The 23,306-nt window shown below is 39.1% G+C and overlaps 1 protein-coding gene and 1 pseudogene across 13 annotated transcripts in view; one reads left to right on the forward strand and one right to left on the reverse strand.

The window, feature by feature from the left end:
- FANCC (FA complementation group C) overlaps positions 1 to 23,306 on the reverse strand; it is a 284,485-nt gene that overhangs the window by 239,874 nt on the left and 21,305 nt on the right. The gene's annotated exons all lie outside the window — the stretch shown is intronic.
- Positions 18,654 to 18,729, forward strand: LOC123850390 (U4 spliceosomal RNA; annotated as a pseudogene).

A 23,306-nucleotide genomic window follows, 5' to 3' on the forward strand; every position in this document is an offset into this window, starting at 1 on the left:
GTATTTATGATTGTGTTTCCCATAATTTCCTTTTACATGTCCTCATCATAGGTAATAGTTACAGCACTTAGCACATGGATTCAATGTGTTTAAGTCTGGTCCCTGGGGCGCCTGGGTGGCTCAGATGGTTAAGCATCTGCCTTCGGCTCGGGTCATGATCCCAGGGTCCTGGGATCAAGCCCCACGTCCGGCTCCTGGCTCAGCGGGGAGCCTGCTTTTTCCTCTGCCTCTCCCCCTGTTCATGCTCTCTCTCTCTGTATCCCTGTGTCTCGAATGAATGAATAAAATCTTTAAAAAAAAAAAAAATGATAATCCTGCATTACCAAGTTCTTGCCATGACATTTTTCCTTTGCTTTTCCATCTTGAGTACAGTTTGTTGAGTATTTACATCTCGTGTTTCTGATTAGTTCTATAGCATTTCACTCTTTTTCTTATTTCCAATTATACTTCCCTTCACTGTTTTCTGTTTTCTAAGAGTTTCATTTCATCTAAGTTTCATTTCAATCTATGGTTTCTCCTTTATATATATTATTAGTGTGTCTTCTACAGTTTCTCACAGGTACTGCTTCTTTTTTTAATTTTCTGAACCTTTAAAATATCTGGTGAGGTAAATGCTCAGATGCATATATAATTCTTATATACAGCACTATCTATCTGTCTCCTGACAGTGAAGTATGGTTTTCATACAATCACTAAGTGTCTGCATATCCACTGGGTTGGAGTGGGAACCTAAAAACTACACAACCAAACCCTGAGTATACTATAAAGACAGCACTCTATAAAAAGGTAGTTGTCTTTTAGAGGTGAATAATAATTCCATGCATTAACACCAGTAAGTTAAAAATTATGATCATACTAAAATTCATAAGTCATTCCTCTCCACAAAATTCACATAAACCCCAGTATTCAGGGATACCTGGGTGGTTCAGTGGGTTAAGCGTCTGCCTTGGGCCCAGGTCATGATCCCACGGTCCTGGGATAGAGCCCCGCATCGGGCTCCTTGCTCAGTGGGGAGCTTGCTTCTCCCTCTGCCCGCCACTCCCCCTGCTCGTGCTCTTTCTCTCTCTCAAATGAATAAAATCTTAAAAAAATAAAAAATCAAAAAACCCCAATACTCATGAATTCTCTATCATTTTTTCAAATTAAAAAACATTTTTTTTTTATTTTAACCTTAAATGTACACACGGATTTCAGAATGGAACTTAAACATGCCTAAAGTTTAGGCTTGCTAAGAGACTGCTCCCAGAAAACTGGTCTTCGTGTGTATCTAATCTTGCAGCAAATTCTGAAGAATGTCTGGGGATTGCTGTGCATCAGTTATTCCTACTGCCTGAGTGGGCAGGCATATTACTGGGTTCCAGAACAAGAACACACAAGCAAAGGGTGGAGGGATGATCAAAAACGTATAAAACTTCATGAGAACTGCTAAAGGGGTTTCTCATGCATGGTAGATACACCATACGAGAAACTCGGGCAACTGAGAAGCCTATACTTCTGTCTAGGATCATGTATGCTTTATCTTGATCCAAAAGTTTCCAAATCTTTTGCCATTAAGAAAACCAAACATCTTCCAAGTTTATCTTTTTGTCACCAATATGCACATTAATCCACAGATCTTAGAAGCCTAATTAACCTCCAGAAAGATAATTGCCTTATTTTGGGTTCCCTAGAAGCTGACCTTGAGAAAACGATTTGAGTAGAGATCATTTATTTGGAAGGTAAACACTGTTAGGGAAGTGGAGGTGACAGAGGGAAGAGAAAGGAGCTAATAAAAGGTTATTAAGCCAACTACCAGGTGGGTAACTGGAGCATTCCATCAGTCCAAGAGCATTCTCTGGGGAATGGTACCAAACACACTCCTCAGAAACAAAATATATAGAAAAACTGCAGAAAACTAAAGGCACAGAGGAAATCCTAAAAGCAGGCACAGTCTCAATGTTCCAGATGAAACTGGTAACCCAGAATTCTATACCCAGCAAAAATATTTTTTAAGGATAAAGATGCAATAAGAATATTATCAGGTAGATTTTAAAAAGTGGGAGAGTTTACCAGCAAACCAGCAAAGAAAAATCTGAGGAATGTTCTTTAGGTAGAAGAAAAATTATCCCAGGAGGAAGACGGAAGGCAGAAGTAACAAAGAACAAAGAAAAAAGCAATTATGTATAAAATGTAAAAACTAATGATGGGGGCGCCTGGGTGGCTCAGTCGCTGGGCGTCTGCCTTCGGCTCCGGTCATGATCCCAGAGTCCTGGGGTCGAGCCCCAGGTCGGGCTCCCTGCTCCACAGGAAGCCTGCCTCTCCCTCTCCCCCTGCTTGTGTTCCCTCTCTAGCTGTGTCTCTCTCTGTCAAATAAATAAATAAAATATTAAAAAAAAAAAACTAATGATGTACTGTATGGTGACTAACATCACATAATAAAATAAAATAAAATTTAAAAAATAAATAAAATAAAATCAGCTTTACAGCAAAATCATTACTCAATAATGATAAAAGTCAATTCACAAACTGGTGAATTGCTTATAATTGCTATATTGCTATAATAACTTAAAATGTGTATATACCAAATAATATAGTATCAAATCACATAAAGCAAAAACTAACAAAACTCCAAGAAGAATAAGAATAGTTCCATAATCAAAAGAAGTGGGAGGTAATTAAAGCATTTATAGCTGTAAATGTGTTTTTTTAAAAGATTTCAAAATTAATGTACTCTAACCTTGTACTACACACAAAATTAACTCAAAATGGATCAAAACCTTAGTATAATGGCAAAAACTATATAACTCTTAGAAGAAAACAGGGGAAAAGCTTCATAACAATGGATTTGGCAAATGATTTTTTCTAACATCAAACTTACAGGTAACAAAAGAAAAAAAAGAAACTGGACTTAATAAAAACTAAAAACTTCACAGAATTCAAAACTTTTGTGTAGCCACTGTGGAAAAGTTTAGCAGTTCCTCAAAAAGTTAATCATAGAATTACCATACAATCCAGCAATGCTACTCCTAGATACAAACCCAAGAAAAATGAAAACAAGTATCCAAACAAAAACTTGTGCACGTATGTTCACAGCAACATTATTCATAACAGCCAAAAAGTAGAAGCAACCCAAATATCCATCAACTGATGAATGGATAAAATATGGCATATCTATACAATGGAGTATTATTCAGCCCTTAAAAGGAATGAAAAACTGACATATGCCACAATATGGGTGAACCTTGAAAACATGATAAGTGAAAGAATTCAGCCACAAAAAGCCACATACAGCATGATTCCATTTATACAAAGTATCAGGAAAGGCAAATCCATAGGGACACAAGCAGATTAGTGGTTGCCAAGGGGCTGGGGTGAGGAAGAGGTTAAGGGGGGAATGGGGAATGACTGCTTACTGGGTAAGGGGTTTCTTTTTGGGGACAGTGAAAATGTTCTGGAATTAGGAAGTGGTAATGGTTGCACAACGTGAGTGCACTTAATGCTAATGAATTATACGCGTCAAAATGGTTAAAACAGTGATCTTTGTAAATTTAGTCTCAATAAATAAAAGCCAAGTCATATAAAATTCTGCCATCAAAATCTACTCAATGTTATATAACATCACTATTACAGAAAGATGGAGCATCCATTCACTGAACTAAGAGGTACCAAAGTGATTCTAAATGATGAATGACAATGCTTTATAAGGCTATTCGTGCCTCATAGCTGCACCCAAGATGAAATATGTGAAAGAGAATGTTATAAACTTGCAGTGAGGTCCTTCTGACCTTGTGGTGGCCATCAGCAATAATATCAGGAACAAAACAGGCAGCAGAAAAAGACAAAGGAGAAAGTTTTCAACCAAAATGTGAAAAGCTTGAAGGAGATTCAAAAAAGTGGTAGACACTTTTTTAAAGAATACTTAGTAACTATTTTTCCCCTTTCTAGCTTTTTATAAATTTCTTTACATGAGGCTAGTGAGAAATTTCCTGCTCAGGCGTTCTTAAAGCTCCACTTCACTACTACATCACAAGTGATGAACATGTCACTTAGCAACCCCTAATATTAGACCACCTCACTGGAGTTATGAACACCACACACAGCTTATTCATATTCCTCATCACCATTTTGGTCTCTATCTTTGTCATCTGTGTGGACCACATTTCCTGTCTATAACATCTTCACCTTCTAGAATGCAAGAGGAAACTTGTCCCTAGCACTATGATTGGTTGATGCTTCACATTAACTTTGTGTTACACAAAGAAAATCATGTCTAAAAATTACGAAATAAAACTAGACTCACACTAAAGCTTATTTTAGGAACTGACAAATGCCTTCGATACTGGATATTTCATATCTGTTATCCAAACCTGACCTTCTACAGAATATTTCCATAAAGAATAATGAATTCTTCATATCCTCATAGTACAAACTAATCATCTACCCAACTTCTACATTTTCTCATTCACTTGAGCAATATTCACACTGGGAGGGTACTCACTGAAACAGGTTCACCATGACTTTCATGGACTCATTCACATTTTAGTTCACAACTACAATTTAATTAGACATCATAGTCTTTAATTTATCCAAAACTTTACTGTTCACACCAAGAACCAGCATTTTCTTAGATCGTAAGGTTTTCTCTTCTTTTTCATCAGTAGGACTAGCAGTTGGCTTTCTTTATGAAACCATGAAAAAATGCTTTATTACTTCATGAGAACTAAGGTATAAGCTCTGATGATGGGTAGATAGCAAAGCTGCCCTGAGAGCAGGTTCTGAGGGCTGAGGTAGGCTTACTGACTATGTCAATGCCTCATGCCCCCAAACCTGACTCATAGTACCTATTACTCAAATATGAGTCTCAGGAAAACCACAATTCAGTGTATGTCATCGATTTTTTAGATCAATTGCAAACAGTCAAAACTGCACAAGCTAAATCTGAAAATATCAAGTCTGCTGTATATTAAAACCCCTCTATATTAATTCCAATTTAAAATGACATAAGGATAGAAATACACTGATTTCACATATGAGGAGGCTTCATTTCCAGAAAAATAACAAAGAGCCAGATGTCTTTTGGATGACAAAGATGACTTTGGTAGAGTAAGTGAAAAAAAAAAATCACATGTGAAAGAACTATACTTTTTTCATGGCTCCTTTACATACTATATCAAATCCATAGTCCTTTGTTAAGACATTTTTTTTTCTTATTCAAAGGTAATTCACTTGGATTTTTCAATAGGGTTTTAGCAAAGTATAAATTAGGAAATTACATAGCCTTTGTGGATTATACTATTTCAGGCATATTAAATTCTCCTGAGCATAGAAATAAAAGTACTCTCAGAAGCAACAGTTCCAGACAACAATGCCTTAAGAAAAATACATGGTTGATGAAATCTATCAGAAGGGGAGGTAGAGCCTAACTGTTAAAGAGGCTAAGAAGTTTTAGGCAGAATTTGGGTATTAAGACAGAAAGAAAATGCAGGGTATATTAAGATAGCCAAATAAGCACACATCCTGCGTTAGGACGAGACTGGGCTGGCTTGACAGGTGGAATATATACCAAAATAAAAAATATCAAATATGAACACTGGCATTCACATTCAAGACATTCACAACTGGACTATGGCAGGCCCCTCTCATTCACAGAATATCTTAAGGTATGCTATATTACAAATATTTCAAAATTGTAATTAGGTTCAAAGAAAATTCATGGCTTTAGTGGTTTTAGGAGTGGAGAAATGTCTCATGACTCAATCCTCTTGAAAACACTCCTGAAACCCCCTTCATTTCAAATGATAAAATTAGTTATACTCACTGAACTTAAAACATAAACTAAAGCTGCAGTATAAGAAGCATTCTATGGTACAGGAGATTCAGCAGAGCACTTAACCCAGACTTAGGGTGTCAAGGAAGGTTTACAGGGAAAGAGACCTGAACCATATGCAAAGGTTCATTAAGTGAACAGCAGGTAGAATGTTCCAAGCAGAGGGAAGAGCATTTGTAAAAAACTGAGGCAAGAGGACCTGTCTTTAGACAAAGCATAGACTAACAAGACATAATGCATTGTTTTAGAATCTTGCCAAAATCAGGGATTACTCCCTTCTCTGGGAGAGGCCCACAGTTGACTTTTCTTTTTTTCTTTTTTCTTTTTTTTATTATGTTATGTTAATCACCATACATTACATCATTAGTTTTTGATGTAGTGTTCCATGATTGATTGTTTGCATATAACACCCAGTGCTCCATTCAGTACGTGCCCTCTTTAATACCCATCACCAGGCTCTTTGTCAATAGTGAAAACAAACATTTTAGGGTATCTAGAAATAGAGACCAGCTGAAAGATTACTCTATTAATGCTTTTGTATTTTTTTAAAGATTTATTTATTTGAGAGAGAGAAAGAACATGCGCATATGTGCACGCACAAAAGTTGGGGAGGAGCAGAGGGAGAGAACCTTCAAGGAGACTCCCCACTGAGCATGGAGCCCGACATGGGGCTCCATCCCATGACCCATGAGATCATGACCTGAGCCGAAACCAAGAGTCAGATGCTCAACTGACTGAGCCACCCAGGCACCCCAATACTTCTGTATTTTGACCTCACCATTTTTATATTTCTACTGGTGACATTCCTTCCTTTGTTCCTTCCTTCCTTCTTCTCTTCCCAAGATGTTCAGGAATCCCATTCTCTTAGGGAAGAAATAATGTCCATATCCTATAGCCAACCTCTGTTGGCCTATTTGGAAAACTGCTTCAAAAGGAGCAGATGGGGGGCACCTAGGTGGCTCAGTCGGTTAAGTGTCTGCCTTCAGCTCAGGTCATGAGCCCAGGGTCCTGAGATTGAGCCCCACGTCAGGCTCCCTGCTCAGCAGGGAGTCAGCTTCTCCTTCTCCCTCTGTCATTCCTCCTCCCCACGCCCTGCTTGTGCTCTCTGGCTCTATCTCTCTGTCAAATAAATAAATAAAAAAAATCTAAAAAAAAAAAAAAAAAAGCACTCCCCCTGCTTGTTCTCTCTGGCTCTATCTCTCTGTCAAATAAATAAAATCTTAAAAAAAAAAAAAAAAAAAAGGAACAGATGGTTAACTCTTTTATTACCTGTTCTTTATTTTTTTAAGATTTTATTTATTTATTTGAGAGAGAGAGAGCAAGAATGAGCATGAGCAGGGGGCAGTGGGAGAGGGAGAAGCAGGCTCTCCACTGAGCAGGGAGCTCGACGGGGGGCTCGATCCCAGGACCCTGGGATCATGACCTGAGCCGAAGGCAGATGTTTAACCAATTGAGCCACCCAAGGACCCCTTTTATTACCTGTTCTATTTATTAACCCAAAATGACAGGCTGTGGTGGCATCTAATCATCTCCATTACTTTGTCTGGGCCAGGATCAATAGACAGGCTCTCTACAGTTTGTCATAAAAACATTAAAACAACATCAAGCATAACTTCTAGATGGAGACTTCTCAGAAGAAGCTGCCAACCATTACAACTACCTGCTGCACTATGTATGATGGATGTGTAGGAAGAGGGGTGCACAGATCTGACAGGGGCTTACTAAGGGACAACAGACCATAGTAAAAATTTCTTGCTTCTCATAAGAAAAGAAAGTGTCATGAATGGTGTTAGGGGGATTTCAGGCTATAAAAGTAAATCTAACTAAGGCTATCACCTTGCTCAGGCAAGCAACAGATGAACTGAAAGGACCTTATAAGATGTGGTCAGGACCTTGGACTTTCCTGTAAGAGCAACAGGAAGCCACTGAAGAATTTTTAGCACCAAAGTGATATAATCAGATTTGTGTTTTAGAAATATCATAGAGAAGCAGTATAGAAAATGGGCTAGAAGGGGAGAGAGGAAGACTGTCTTCTAGTTACCTGAGGCCCAGTCAAGTGGCATGAAAGAATGGAGAAAAGTTCCTAGATATGAGAGACACTTAAGAAGTAGAGTGTATGACATTTACTGTCTGACTGAACATAGCAAAAAAGGAATAGGGAGGAAACAGGATGGTGCTCAGGTTTCTGATTAGTGAACGAGGTGCACAGTACCATCGTGTACTAAAGGAGGGAACAGAGAACTAAGGACTTACTTGGATAGAAAGATGAGTTCAATTTAGGGCACGATGAGTACAAGATACTTGGAGCATCCACTCGAAAATGTCCAATAAGCAATAGGCTATATGAGTATGAAGGCTTAGGAGACAGATCTGAGCTAAGGACATAGATGTGGGAACCATCAACACACAGAAGGTAATTAAAGCCATGGAAATGGATGACATAATCGAGGAAGGATGAGAAAAAAGGACTGGGCCATGGACAAATGGGATGTAAGAACTACGGAGGGTTGAGGCGCCTGGGTGGCTCAGTCGTTAAGCGTCTGACTTCGGCTCCGGTCATGGTCCCAGGGTCCTGGGATTGAGCCCCACATTGGGCTCCCTGCTCCACAGGAAGCCTGCTTCTCCCTCTCCCTCTGCCCCTGCTTGTGTTCCCTATCTCGCTGTCTCTCTCTCTCTCTCCCTCTCTCTCTGTCAAATAAATAATAAATTTTTTAAAAATTTAAAAAAAAAAAGATCTACAGAGGGTTTAATTGACCTGTGGACATTTAATTGAAGAAACAAGGTGGGGAGGAGGGCTAAGCATGACAGTAGCTATGTTAGGGAGCAGTCTTGCACTAGTTCTCCTGGGAAAAATTAGCAGACGTGTGGTAGAACAGGAGGGGCGCCCACCCACTCTGTTCTTGGCTCTAGTTTCCAGGTTCAGTCTGCCACCTTTACAAAGACTATAGTCATCCAAAATAAATAAAAATCAGTAAAAACGAACTGGCAAAATCATTGTTGTTCTAGTTTTCTTTTACTTAGTAGATTCAAAACTGATACCACCTGTGCAGTCAAGCAATGTATGTTACACTTAAATACAAGAGTCATTCTTGTACCACTAATGCAATCCAAAAGCTGTATCAAGACAGCACAGACACAGAGTAATATCAGATGTAGTTTTAAGTGCTATAAAATAAAATGATTCTACATTTTGGTTCCAGGCTTTAAAAGTACCATAGTATATGTGGCTTTGTGTAAGATTCTAAACTGTAGTCAAGTTCTTAAACTAGTTTTTTTCTACTCAAGTGCTGACAGGAAAAACTATAGTTTCAGTCTGACCTCACAGGCACATACTATTTACCCTACTTCTAACGTGATTTGAACCTTAAGGGTACTCTTACAAAACAACAAAAATGTGCAGAACTGAGGTCAACTAATAACTAGTTCCTAAAATCTACTGAATTTTTTGCTGGACAATATCAAAATCCCTATAATTTATAATGAGTGATAATAAAACTTGGGATTTTTCCAGTTCCAACTAGGATTTCCCCAAAGATGAAAAATACGTTATTTTAAGAAATTCTATCTGATTCATCTGTATATCTCTTTAAGTGCTTCATTTAACAACTATTCTATTGCTAGATATAATAAATATCCACAGACCACATTTTAGTAAAAAGTTATCCAATTCAATACTGAAGTTGTCAGCCACGTTTAATTGTCTTCCGAATACAAAACCTTATTTCCCAAGCCCCAGAACAGGTTCTATCCCTCAGTCAATATTTAACCTTCCTTCGAATAAAAGTTAACAGGATAGCTCTATTTATCACTGACGTAAAACACCTCTGTATGCCGAAAACTCATCTGCTTCTGAAAGTTTTCCCATTTTTCTCTATCATCCATTCACAATGTATGTGCCCAATAGGACAGTTTCTTTCTGTCATGTTGGTTTACCTTTGCTGACATATTTTCCTTACATCTCCTACGATGTGTCCTGATCTCCTAGGAAGTAGGGACTTACCAGGCTTCTTTTTGTAGGACTGCACACATAAGCCACATATTAGTGTCTAGCTGATTCTATGGTCTTCCAAATACATGGAATCAAAAAGGAATTAGGTTCCTTAAAATCTTGTTTTATATTAAACACGTAGCAGGTGGCCTATTTACCACCACCTTCCTCACCTCACCCTCCCTATACCCATCCAATGAAAAATCAGATTAGATTCCGAAGGAAAATCTGATTAGCATAAGACTAATTTAAAAAAGGGAAGAAGTCTGAAGAATCAGAAGCAGAAAGAAGATAAGAAAAAATGATCAAAGAAAAATGACTAAAAGGAAAATCTGAGCCAAAGATAATAAAAGGGAATAAAATAAATAATAACGAGGCAGGGGCGCCTGGGTGGCTCAGTTGGTTAAGCAACTGCCTTCGGCTCAGGTCATGATCCTGGAGTCTCGGGATCGAGTCCCGCATCGGGCTCCCTGCTCGGCAGGGAGTCTGCTTCTCCCTCTGACCCTCCTCCCTCTCATGCTCTCTGTCTCTCATTCTCTCTGTCTCAAATAAATAAATAAAATCTTTAAAAAAATAAAAAAATAATAACGAGGCAATAATATCAGATGATGACCAAGAAAAAGAAGCCTATAAGAAATAAATTCAATCTCCTGCTTCAGTCGATCACTAAACCACAGCTCACAGGACAGTTTTCCCATTTTTAAATCCCAGGCCAGGGATGTGTGGTTATCCCACCCTGGTACTTGTTATGCCAAGTATTACTGCTGACTTGGGGTACTCCGGAGTCAATGTAGAGGACCACCATCATTTCTGTTCCCTGCCAAGAAACACAGCAGCGACTGGGGGCCGGAGGGGGGGCCCGTGGCAAAGACAGCACAACAGCAGGCCAAGGACTGCACAAAACAAGTCTGGTATTGAGGTTAAAATTAAATGAAAGGAAGAGAAATAAAGACAAGGGAGAATGAGAAGAGCAAACACAGCATCAGACTGAGTTCTTTCTATATGCAGGGAAAAGCAAACATCTGGAATTATTTGGTGTTGAGTGCCACCAAGTTTGACTTTGTTCCTGTCTTGCAACTGTTTCTTAGTAACACCACAAAGAAAAAAACAGACCTAGATGCTAAAATGGGGAAGAGTCCTTAATTATATTAACCTTAAATGGTTATAACAATAACCATTTAAAAAACAAAATACTTTTTTTTTTTTAAGATTTTATTTATTTATTTGAGACAGAGAGAATGAGAGAGACAGAGAGCACATGAGAGGGGGGAGGGTCAGAGGGAGAAGCAGGCTCCCGCCGAGCAGGGAGCCCAATGCGGGACTCGATCCCGGGACTCCAGGATCATGACCTGAGCCGAAGGCAGTCGCTTAACCAACTGAGCCACCCAGGCGCCCAAAACAAAATACATTTTTAAAGTAACAGAGCAGTTAACTGCACAAAGACTATACCTGACTGACTTGGAGATACGTTCATCCTAAATTCTTAAGTCAAATGAGGAAGTTGCAGACAAATACATATGATACATAACATTTTTTGTAAAAATACGTCTGTATAAGCACAGGAAAAGTCTTTAAATGTTCCAAAATAAGTGCTGGTATTATGAGTGATTTTTCCTTTAAAAAATTTTTTTTTCTGCGTTGTCAACATAATTAAAATAAAAATAACAACAATCCCTTAAAATAAAAGGAAAAATATCCCCTTCCAGGTCATTCAGTCTTTACCTTAAGTGTGTACGGAATTTACAAAGAACCCCTTTCACACTGAACACAGCTTTGAGAGGCCTATTCCCGCCCATGGGGAGATGGGGCCACTGGCCAAGCCCAGCTGCATTATGGTGGAAAAAACACGAGCTGTGAAGACCAACGGAAAGGTTTGAATCCAGAATCTCTATTTACTAGCTCGGTGACCCATGGCAAATCAGATGAAATTTCTGAGTGTTGCCTTCACTTGGCTTCGGCAATGAAATAATACCTACCTCACAGGGCTGTTTTGAAGATTCTTGAGGACAGTTCCTACATATGACATGGACGGGTGGGATGGGTATCAGGGAGAATTATGACCCTTCTAACCACTATTATACTTATTATCTCAGGAAACAATCTGTTCTGAATAATGCCAGATTGTTTGCAGCTTTCACTGACCTCCCCTTGGCCTATGATCCCTCAGACTAATCAATGCTCAGCAAAGCAGCCTGGTTATTGATGCTTCCTTTTAAAGCATCTGTACTTACCACCTCCAGGAGAATAAAAAAGGAAAGTACGTGTCAGAGAACAAATGGGTGCTTATCCAAGTTCTTTGTCCTACAAATATATAAGCAAACCCAGTAAGGGTAGAAAACATCTCTTCTAATAGCACATACTGCAGAAGAGTGACCAAATGAATTGCATGATAATTGCAGATATTGTTATAGGCTCTGCTTGACACATTATGCTTCACCAGAATTTGCACTGCAACTGTTGTTCATTTCTTAGTGTTGTTTTAAAACCTTTTAAGGATGCCCACCAAAAATTTTAGTATTCATAAGTATGCCCTGAACCTGGAAAAGTTCAGAACCACTGAGACGGAAAATAAAGGACAGAGGAGAGAGGTGTGAAGCAACAGTCTAGAAAAGTGCTGCCTGGCAAGACAATGCAATGATGGTAATGTTCTATCCAGATCTATGGCATCCACTATGATAGCTACTAGCCACATGTGGCTATTGAACACATGAAATGGGGCAGGTGCAACTGAAGAAATGAATTTATTTTATTTAATTTAATTCTAATTTAAATTTATATGATCAAATGTGGCTATTGACTATGGTACTGGATGGCACAGATCTAGAACCCTGGGTTAATAACTTGTGCTAATTCAAAAAGGGTGGTATGCGGATGAGTCAGCTAAAAGCAAAGACAAAAAGAGAATCAACAAAACACCAAAAAACCAACAAAAGCAGAAACCCAGTGCCATGTTAATATTCTCTCGCTCCACAAAGAGTTCACCCTGATAAAGCTGAAGTCCTCGTCTGATCCCAAGCTGCCTTAGTCTGCTCAGGCTGCCATAACAAAAAACCATACAGTGTGGGTAACTCAACACAAATTTATTTTCTTAGTTTTAGAAGCTGGAAAGCCCATGAACAAGGTTCTGGATGACTTGGTTCCTGGTGAGGTTCCTCCTCCTGGCTTGTGGATGGCCACCATCTTTCTGTATGCTCACATGACCTCTTATTTGTGCGCATGCAGAGAAAGAGATCTCTCCTCCCCTTCTTTTAAGGTACCAATTCTTGCACCAAACCAGATTATGACCCCACCCTTACGACCTCATTTAACCTTAATTACCTCTTTAAAGGCCCTATCTCCAAACACAGTCACTTTGGGAGTTAGGGCTTCAACATATGGGGGGGGGGATGGGCAGGCGAAATTCAGTCCATAGCACAATCCTCCACTCACTAACCAGCTTTCTTATCATGAGTTCCAAAATTCCATGGAATATATTTCTCACCCTTAATTCATAATCTTCTAGAAGCTTAGTCTTCTGCCTACTCTCGCCACACCACCAGTTTACACCCATGTAAGGCTTTAACTCTGTCTTCAGACACTTTAGCAACTTACCAAGATTAAAACTTAACTTTGAGCCTCAAAAATGGCTTAACTCCTAAAATGATTGTGCAAAAAAGAGTTAACATAGCAGGCCTGAAACTGCTCTCCTCAGAAAGGACTGTTTGTAACACTGGCACTTGGCTAGACTCTGGGAACTTGGATACTAGAAGAGTTCCCACCTCCCTAACTACTAAGAGGGACTCATAGTACCTAAACTGTACAGACAATGTGATTTATGCTGAACACCTGCTTTCCTTCTGAGGGTCTGGAATTTGGTACCTGCTAGGATGGTAGGAAGACTATGTGACCAGCCCCCAATAAAAACTTTGGGCATTGACTCTCTCTCTAATGAGCTTCTCTGATGGATGACATACTACACGTTATCACAGTTCTGCTGGAGGAAATGTGTCCTGTGTGACCCTACAGGGAAAAGACTCTTAGAAGCTTGTGCCTGGTTTTCTCCTGACTTAATCCTATGTACCTTTTCCCATTGCTGATTTTACTTGGTATCCTTTCCCTGTAATAAACCATAATTTGAGGACAACTACATGCTGAATTATGTGAAGTCTTCCTAGTGAATCATCAAAGTTGTAGTATAGAAGACATCTGACACTTCAATCCACTTAATTCGTATCACCAAACATCTACCCTAGTAAAAGAACCCCATATTCCTATATTTTAATCTTCCCAAGTTCCACTCCAACCCATAATTCTCCCAGCCCTGGCCTTATCCAGTCAATTTTCTACAATTATCACAATCACTCAGGTTAAGATAACCATCTGCTCTCACTATGTATCAGTGCTTCTGTAACTGGGTGAATATGCTCCAAAAGACAGCAGCAGGTGTTTTTTTTTTTAATGTAAAAATGTTCATTTCCTAAATCTTTTAGTAAAAATAGCATTCCCAGGCACTTCTCCATGTTGAGCCTCATTTTACTTGATCTTTCTGCAAGGGTAGAAGCTGCAGAGCACTCCTTCTATCTGCTATAAGCTGCTTCTTCCTCCAAATAGCCTTAAATATCAGTGTTCCACGGGTCTCCACATTCTGCCTCTTTCACCTCACTTCCCAAAGACCATTCCATTTACTTCCCTAACTTGAGCTTCTACCTACAGTCCATACATCTTTGCCTTCAGCTCTGTCACCTGTCCTAAGCCCCAGAATCTCACCTCCAAACATCTACAGGATAAATGTATCTATGGATCCTAATGATCACTCAGACTAAAGCCTTCTTGATACTTTTGTTCAAAAAGATCATCGAGGTCTGTTTGCTTCACAATTCCATTGGTATGTCTACAGCTACTATATCATAGCAATCTGAATTTACAGAAGTTATAGAAGACTATTTGAATTCTTTCCTTAACATGTCTTTTTGGTATTCCAGCCTACACTGTTCCTATTTAGTAGTTCACTATCACAGTAGAGCCTGGTGAAAAGCTATGCACACACCAACCATTTAATAAATGTTCATTCAACAAATTAATATTGTCATCCATCTATCAGACCTACAGCAAACAGAATGGAACACAATGCTGGTAACCCAGCTGCATGTAGAAATGTCACTACTGGTAATCTCAATTTATTAGTTCTATATGAATCAAAATTTTCAAAGAACGGTTTGGAATAACCAGCTAGCCATTTAAGGGATAAAATGTGTATGAAGGTTTAAACTTTAAAAATTAAATCATTTAAGAAAAAAAAAAAAAAAAAGAAGAGGGGGTATTTGCTGTAGGAATGTCCAGATAAGGATGGTAGACTGAACATACATAGGTTTCATTCCTCCCTGAAACTGTACAAAGATGAAAATAAAGGAAATTACTTTTCTTTTTTTTTTAAGGCATAAACTTACAAGGATGAAGAGGATAGAAAAGGAGAAAACAGCAATAGAATTTAACAAGCTAGAAAGTGATAGACCAATGGTGACTAACTTAATAGACCGGAGAAACCAGAATCTGAGAAGAACAACAGAGCTAAACCCAGCCCATTTTACATCCCATTTTATACCACTGGACTCCTAACAGGATCAGGAAATGAAGAAATCTGGGACATCTAGAAATGGAGATGTGAAGGGAGACCTAAAATAAAGTCAACTGGTTTAAAGGCTATCTAAGATACAGTTAGAGCTCCATAGCTTCATTCCAACTCTGGCAGCCTAGGCCCCAACCTGACCAAAAAGAGGTAGTTTATTCTCTGGAGATGATAAAAGAGGTCTCTGGACTACAAGTCAACAGACACAGCTGAGAGCAGAGCCATAGTGCCGCAAACAGGGGATGGAGACCAGCAACCAGAAAGTGATACAACAGCGGAGCGCAAAATCGGAACTTTTAGAAGTCTAATCCAATGGAGGACATCCCTGCCTAAAAGGCGCTCAGGTGGTGAAGTGGGGCAGAATCCTAGGTGGGACAATGCAGTCTCAGGATCCCCATATTCACAGAAAGAACAGGGGTGCCTGAGTGCAGCAGAGTTCCCAGATATCGAAGCAGGAAAAGCAGCTGTAATCAGTGAGCCCAGGAGTGGGCTTTCAGCCTGGTGTTGCCATAAACCACAAACCCTGGCACTATCCGAGCAGGGGCCCACCAAGCGGCAGAACCATGGTGAAACCCCCCTCTTCCCCCGGGACAAGCGGCTTGCCACAGTAGTCTGCAGGGTTAGGAGACCCAAGACAGGGTCACATGCCTGAGATAAAAATGCTCAATCACAGGCTGTGTGAGCAAGGAGTGTGGATGGAGACCAGTGAAACAGGAGTGATTGCTTTTCCTGGGGGCTCACTGAAGAGTGGGGGGCGCAAGCTCTCAACTCTAGGACTAGAGATTGGGAGGCCGCCATTTTCATTCTCATCCTCAAAAATGATGCAGAAAGCCTTCAAGGGAACAAAAGCCACATACAGTAATCCACAGCCACTTACTTAGGTGCCCCCCCTCCCACCCCACACAGAGGTGGTGCAATTCTGCATGGGGCAAAGACACCTGAGAAATCAGCGCAACAGTCCCCTGCCCCCAGGAGATAAGCAAAAACATCTGGGTAAGAGCAAGTTTACTGATCACACAGAACTGCAAAACACCAATGCAAGAGAGAAATACGATATAGAATTCATGGTTTTTTTCTCACGATTCTGTAGTCTTTCAATTTTAATTATTTTCTCTTTCCTTTTCAACCAACCTACTGAGCAGGGAGCCTGATGTGGGACTCGATCCCAGGACCCTGGAATCACAACCTGAGCCGAAGGCAGACACTTAACCATCTGAGCCACCCAGGTGTCCCTTATTCTTTTTTTTTTTTAAGTCTTTTTAAATTTTCATCTTTATAGTTATATTCTTTTTTTTTTTTTAAAGATTATTTATTTATTTGAGAGACGGACAGAGAGAGAGAGACGGAGAGAGCAAAGGCAGGGGAGGCAAAAGGCAGAGGGAGAGGCAGAAGCAGACCCCCTGCTGAGCAGAAAGCCTGATGCAGGACTCAATCCCAGGACGCTGGGATCATGGCCCTAGCCAAAGGCAGACACCTAACTGACTGAGCAACCCAAGCGCCCCTTTACAGTTACATTCTATCCTTTCATTGTATTTAGTTTTGTTTTTGTATATATGTAAGATTTTCTTTCTTTACAATTTTGGGATGCAGTTTGTTCTAACAGATCAAAATATACCCAGAACCTAGAGTATTATTCTGTTCTCTTCAGCTGTCTGATTACATTCTGTATTGTTTTATTAAAGTCTTTTTTAATTTTCATCTTTACAGTTACATGCCATCCCTTCATTGTATTTTTGTTTTTGTATGTGTGCATGTATGTGTGTGTGTGTGTGTGTGTATATATATATATATATATATATATATATATATATTCATGTGCATATGTGTAAGTTTTCCTTTCGTTACAGTTTTGGAATACAGTTTCTTCTAACAGACCAAAAGACACCCAAGGCATAGTGTATCACTCTGTTCTATTCAGCTGTCTGTTTATAGCCTTTCTTTTTTCTTTGTCTTTTTTTTTTTAAAGATTTTATTTATTTATTTGACAGAGAGAGACACAGCGAGAGAGGGAACACTAGCAGGGGGAGCGGGAGAGGGAGAAGCAGGCTTCCTGCCAAGCAGGGAGCCTGATGCGGGGCTTGATCCCAGGACCCTGAAATCATGACCTGAGCCGAAGTCAGACGCTTAATGACTGAGCCACCCAGGTGCCCCTTCTTTGTCTTTTAATTTTCATTTTTACAGTTATAGTCTATCCTTTTATTGTATTTAATTTTCTTTTTGTACGTATATAGGTTTTTCTTTCTTTACAATTTTGGGATCTAGTTTTCTAACAAACAGATCAAAATACAGAGAGGATCCAGTGTATTGCTCTGTTCTGTTCACCTGTCTGATTATATTCTCTCTTTTCTTTTCTCAATTTTTCTTTTTTTTTTCCAGTTTTGGGTCCCTTCTGATATGATTAGTGTGTATTTCTCTGGAGTTGTTGTTGTGATTTTAGTATTTTGTTCTCTCCATCATGTATTCTCTGGACAGAGTAACAAGACAAACTAATCTCAAAAAAGAGAAGAGGCAGTACTGACTGCCAGGGACCTAATCAGTATAGATATAACTAAGACGTCAGAACTACAGTTCAGAATAACAATTATAAATGATACTAGCTGGACTTGAAAAAAGCATAGAAGACACTAGAGAATCCCTTTCTAGAGACATAAAAGAACTAAAATCTAATCAAGTCAAAATAAAAAATGCTATTAATGAGATGCAATAAAAAATGGAGGCTCTAACTGCTAGGATAAATGAGGCAGAAGAGAGAATTAGTGATATAGGAGACAAAATGATGGCGAATAAAGAAGCTGAGAAAAAGAGAGAGAAACAACTACTGGATCACAAGGGGAGAGTTCGGGAGATAAGTGATACCATAAGATGAAACAATATTAGGATAATTGGGATCCCAGAAGAAGAAGAAAGAGAGAGAGGGGCAGAAGGTATATTGGAGTAAATTACAGTGGAGAATTTCCCTAACCTGGGGAAGGAAACAGGCATCCAAGTCCAGAAGGCACAGAGAAACCCCCTCAAAACCAATAAACATAGGTCAATACATGGACATATAATAATAGTGAAGTTCGTAAATCTCAGAGACAAAGAGAAAATCCTGAAAGCGGCTTGGGACAAGAGGTCCGTAACCTACAGGGGTAGCTTACAGCAGCAGACCTATCCACAGAGACCTGGCATAATATATTCAGGGTGGTAAATGAGAAAAATATGCAGCCAAGAATACTTTATAAAGCAAGGCTGTCATTCAAAATAGAAAAAGCAGCTTTGCGCAGTGGCAGTATCATAGCCAATGAGTTTTATCCGAGGAGTGATTATTGCTAATTCAAAATAGAAAAAGCGATAAAAAGCTTCCAGGACAAACAGAAAATAAAAGAATTTGTGATCACCAAACCAGCCCTGCAAGAAATAAAGGGGGTCCTGTAAGTGAACAGAGAACCGAAGAGTAACAAAGACCAGAAAGGAACAGAGACAATAGACAGAAACAGTGACTTTACAGGTAATAAAACAGCACTAAAATCATATCTTTCAGTAGTTGAACGTAAGTGGGCTAAATGCCCCACTCAAAAGACACAGGGTATGAGACCGGATAAAAAAGCAAGATCCATCCATATGCTGTCTGCAAGAGACTCATTTTAGGCCTAAAGACACCTCCAGATTGAAAGTGAGGGGGTGGAAAACCATTTATCATGCTAATGGACATCAAAAGAAAGATGGGATAGCAGTCCTTTTATCAAACAAATTAGAGTTTAAACCAAAGACTGTAACAAGAGATGAGGAAGGACACTATATCATAATTAAAGGGTCTATCCAAAAAGAAGAGCTAACAATTATAAACATTTATGCCCCTAACATGGGAGCAGCCAAATAAAAAAAACAATTAATAACAAAGTTAAAGAAACCCATTGATAATAACACATTAATAGGAGGGGACTATAACACCCCTCTCACAGCAATGGACAGATCATCTAAGCAGAAGATCAACAAGGAAACAAGAACTTTGAATAACACACTGGACAAGATGGATTTCACATATATATTCAGAGCATTCCATCCTAAAGCAACAGAACACACATTCTTCTCAAGTGCACATGGAACATTATCCAGAACAGGTCACATCCTGGGTCACAAATCAGGTCTCAACCAGTACCAAAAGACTGGGATCATTCCCTGCATATTTTCAGACCACAATGCATTGAAACTAGAACTCAATCACAAGAGGGAATTTGGAAAGAACTCAAATACATGGAGAATAAAAAGCATCCTAGTAAAGAATGAATGGGTCAACCAAGAAATGAAAGTAGAATTAAAAGAATTCATGGAAACAAATGAAAATGAAAACACAAGTGTTCAAAACCTTTGGAAGGCAGCAAAGGCGGTCCTAAGAGGGAAGTTTACAGCAAACAAGCCTTTCTCAAGATGCAAGAAAAGTCTCAAATACACAACCTAACCTTACACCTAAAGGAGCAGGAGAAAGAACGGCAAATAAAGCCTAAACTCAGCAGGAGAAGAGAATTAATAAAGATTAGAACAGAAATCAGTGAAATAGAAACCAAAAGAACAGTAGAACACACCAATGAAACTAGGAGCTGGTTCTTTGAAAGAATTACTAAGATCAACACACCCTCAGCCAGACTTATGAAAAAGAGAAAGGACACAAATAAATAAAATCATGAATGAAAGAGGAGAGATCACAACCAACACCAAAGAAATACAGACAATTATAAGAAAATATTATGAGCAAATATATGCCAACAAAATAGGCAATCTGGAAGAAATGGATATATTCCTAGAGATGTACTGAACCAGGAAGAAACAGAAAACCTGAACAGACCGATAACCAGCAAGGAAATTGAAGCAGTAATCAAGTCTCCCCACAAACAAGAGTCCAGGGCCAGATGGCTTCCCAAAGGAATTCTACCAAACATTTAAAGAAGAATTAATACCTATTCTTCTGAAGCTGTTTCAAAAAACAGAAATAGAAGGAAATCCCAAATTCGTTCTATGAGGCCCACATTATACCTTGATCCCAAAACCAAAGGCCCCACCAAAAAGAATTACAGACCGATTATTCCTGATGAACACGGATGTTGAAATTCTCACCAAGATACTAGTCAATAGGATCCAACAGTACATTAAAAGGATTATTCACTACAATCAAGTAGGATTTATTCCTGGGCTGCAAGGGTGGTTCAACATTCGCAAACCAATCAATGTAATATACCACATTAATAAAAGAAAGGACAGGAACCATATGATCCTTTCAATAGATGCAGAAAAAGCATCTGATAAAGTACAGCAACCTTTCTTGATTAAAACTCTATGCAGTGTAGGGATAGAAGGAACATACCACAGTATCATAAAAGCCATCTACGAAAAGCCCACAGCAAATATCATCCTCAATGGGGAAAAACTAAGAGCTTTGCCCCTAAGGTCAGGAACACGACAGGGATGTCCAATCTCACCACTGTTGTTCAACATAGTACTGGAAGTCCTAGCCTTAGTAATCAGACAACAAAAAGAAGTAAAAGCATCCAAACTGGCAAAGAAGAAGTCAAACTCTCACTCTTTGCAGATGACACTATACTGTAAGTGGAAAACCCAAAAGACTCACCCCAAAATTGCTAGAACTCATACAGGAATGCAGCAAAGTGCCAGAATACAAAATCAATGCACAAAAATCAGTTGCATTTCTATATACTAACAATGGGACAGAAGAAAGAGAAATTTAGGAGTTGATCCCATTTACAATTGCACCCAAAACCGTAAGATACCTAGGAATAAACCTAACCAAAGAGGCAAAGAATCTGTATTCAGAAAACTATAGAACACTCATGAAAGAAACTGAGGAAGACACAAAGAAATGGAAAAACCTTCCATGCTCATAGATTGGAAGAACAAATATTGTTAAAATGTCTATGCTACCTAGAGCAATCTATACATTCAATGCAATCCCCATCAAAATACCATCCACTTTTTTCACAGAGCTGGAACAAATAATCCTAAAATTGCTATGGAACCAGAAAAGATCCCGAATAGCCAAAGGAATGTTGAAAAAGAAAACCAAAACTGGGGGCATCACAATGCCGGACTTCAAGCTCTATTACAAAGCTGTAATCATCAAGACAGTATGGTACTGGCACCAAAACAGACACATGGATCAATGGAACAGAATAGAGAGCCCAGAAATGGACCTCAACTCTATGGTCAACTCATCTTCAATAAAGAAGGAAAGAATATCTAGTGGAAAAAAGACAGTCTCTTCAACAAATGGTGTTGGGAAAATTGGACAGCCACATGCAGAAGAGTGAAACTGGACCATTTTCTTACACCATACACAAAAATAGACTCAAAATGGATCAAAGATCTAAACGTGAAATAGCAATCCATCAAAATCCTAGAGGAGAACACAGGCAGCAACCTCTGTGACCTCAGCTGCAGCAACTTCTTGCTAGACACATCTCCAAACGCAAGGGAAACAAAGGTAAAAATGAACTATTGGGACTTCATCAGGATAAAAAGTTTTTGCACAGCAAACAGTTGACAAAACCAAAAGACAACTGACAGAATGAGAGAAGATATTTGCAAATGACCTAGCAGATAAAGGGCTAGTATCCAAAATCTATAAAGAACTTATCATACTCAAAACTTAAAGAACAAATTATCCAATCAAGAAATGGGCAAAAGAGATGAACAGACATTTCTCCAAAGAAGACACACAAATGGCCAACAGACACATGAAAAAATGCTCAACATCACTCGACATCAATACCACAATGAGATATCACCTCACACCAGTCAGAATGGCTAAAATTAACAAGTCAGGAAACGACAGATGTTGGCGGGGATGCGGAGAAAGGGGAACCCTCCTACACTGTTGGTGGAAATGCAAGCTGGTGCAGCCACTCTCGAAAACTGTATGGAGGTTCCTCAAAAAGTTGAAAATAGAACTACCATATGACCCAGCAATTACACTACTAGGTATTTACCCTAAAGATCCAAATGAAGTGACCTGAAGGGGCACCTCCACCCCAATGTTTATAGCAACCACGTCCACCATAGTGAAACTATGGAAAGAGCCCAGATGTCCATTGACAGATGAATGGTTAAAGAAGATGTGGTATGTATATATATACATACACACAATAGACTACTACTCAGTCATCAAAACAAATGAAATCTTGCCATTTGCAATGACATGGATGGAACTAGAGGGTATTATGCTAAGCGAAATAGGTCATTCAGAGAAAGATAATTATCATATGATCTCACTCATATGTGGAATTTAAGAAACAAAACAGAGGATCACAGGGGAAGGGAGGGGAATATAACAAGAGAAAATTGGAGAGGGAGACAAACCGTAAGAGACCCTTAGTCATAGGAAACAAACTGAGGGTTGTTGAAGGAGATAGGGTAACTGGGTGATGGACATTAAGAAGGCACATGATGGGGCGCCTGGGTGGCTCAGTTGGTTAAGCGACTGCCTTCAGCTCAGGTCATGATCCTGGAGTCCCTGGATCGAGTCCCGCATCGGGCTCCCTGCTCGGCAGGGGGTCTGCTTCTCCCTCTGACCCTCCTCCCTCTCATGTGCTCTCTCTCATTCTCTCTCTCTCTCAAATAAATAAATAAAAATCTTAAAAAAAAAAAGGCACATGATGTAATGAACACTGGGTATTATGTAAGACTGATGAATCACTGAACTCTACCTCTGCTATTAATAATACACTATATGTTAATTAACTAAATTTAAATTTAAAAAATATACAGATAAAAAACAACATGGAAGTCACATGGGGAAAGGAAGAGACTTTAAAAACTTTTTCAAAAAGTCATAACATTCGTATCTTTTTTTTTTTTTTAAAGATTTTTTCAATTGATTTATTTGACAGAGAGAGACACAGCGAGAGAGGGAACAC

The sequence above is a fragment of the Mirounga angustirostris genome, unplaced genomic scaffold (genome assembly GCF_029215605.1).
Source record: "Mirounga angustirostris isolate CCGP_5_RB_7025 unplaced genomic scaffold, mMirAng1.0.hap1 SCAF_15, whole genome shotgun sequence".
In the NCBI taxonomy this organism is placed as follows: Eukaryota; Metazoa; Chordata; class Mammalia; order Carnivora; family Phocidae; genus Mirounga; species Mirounga angustirostris.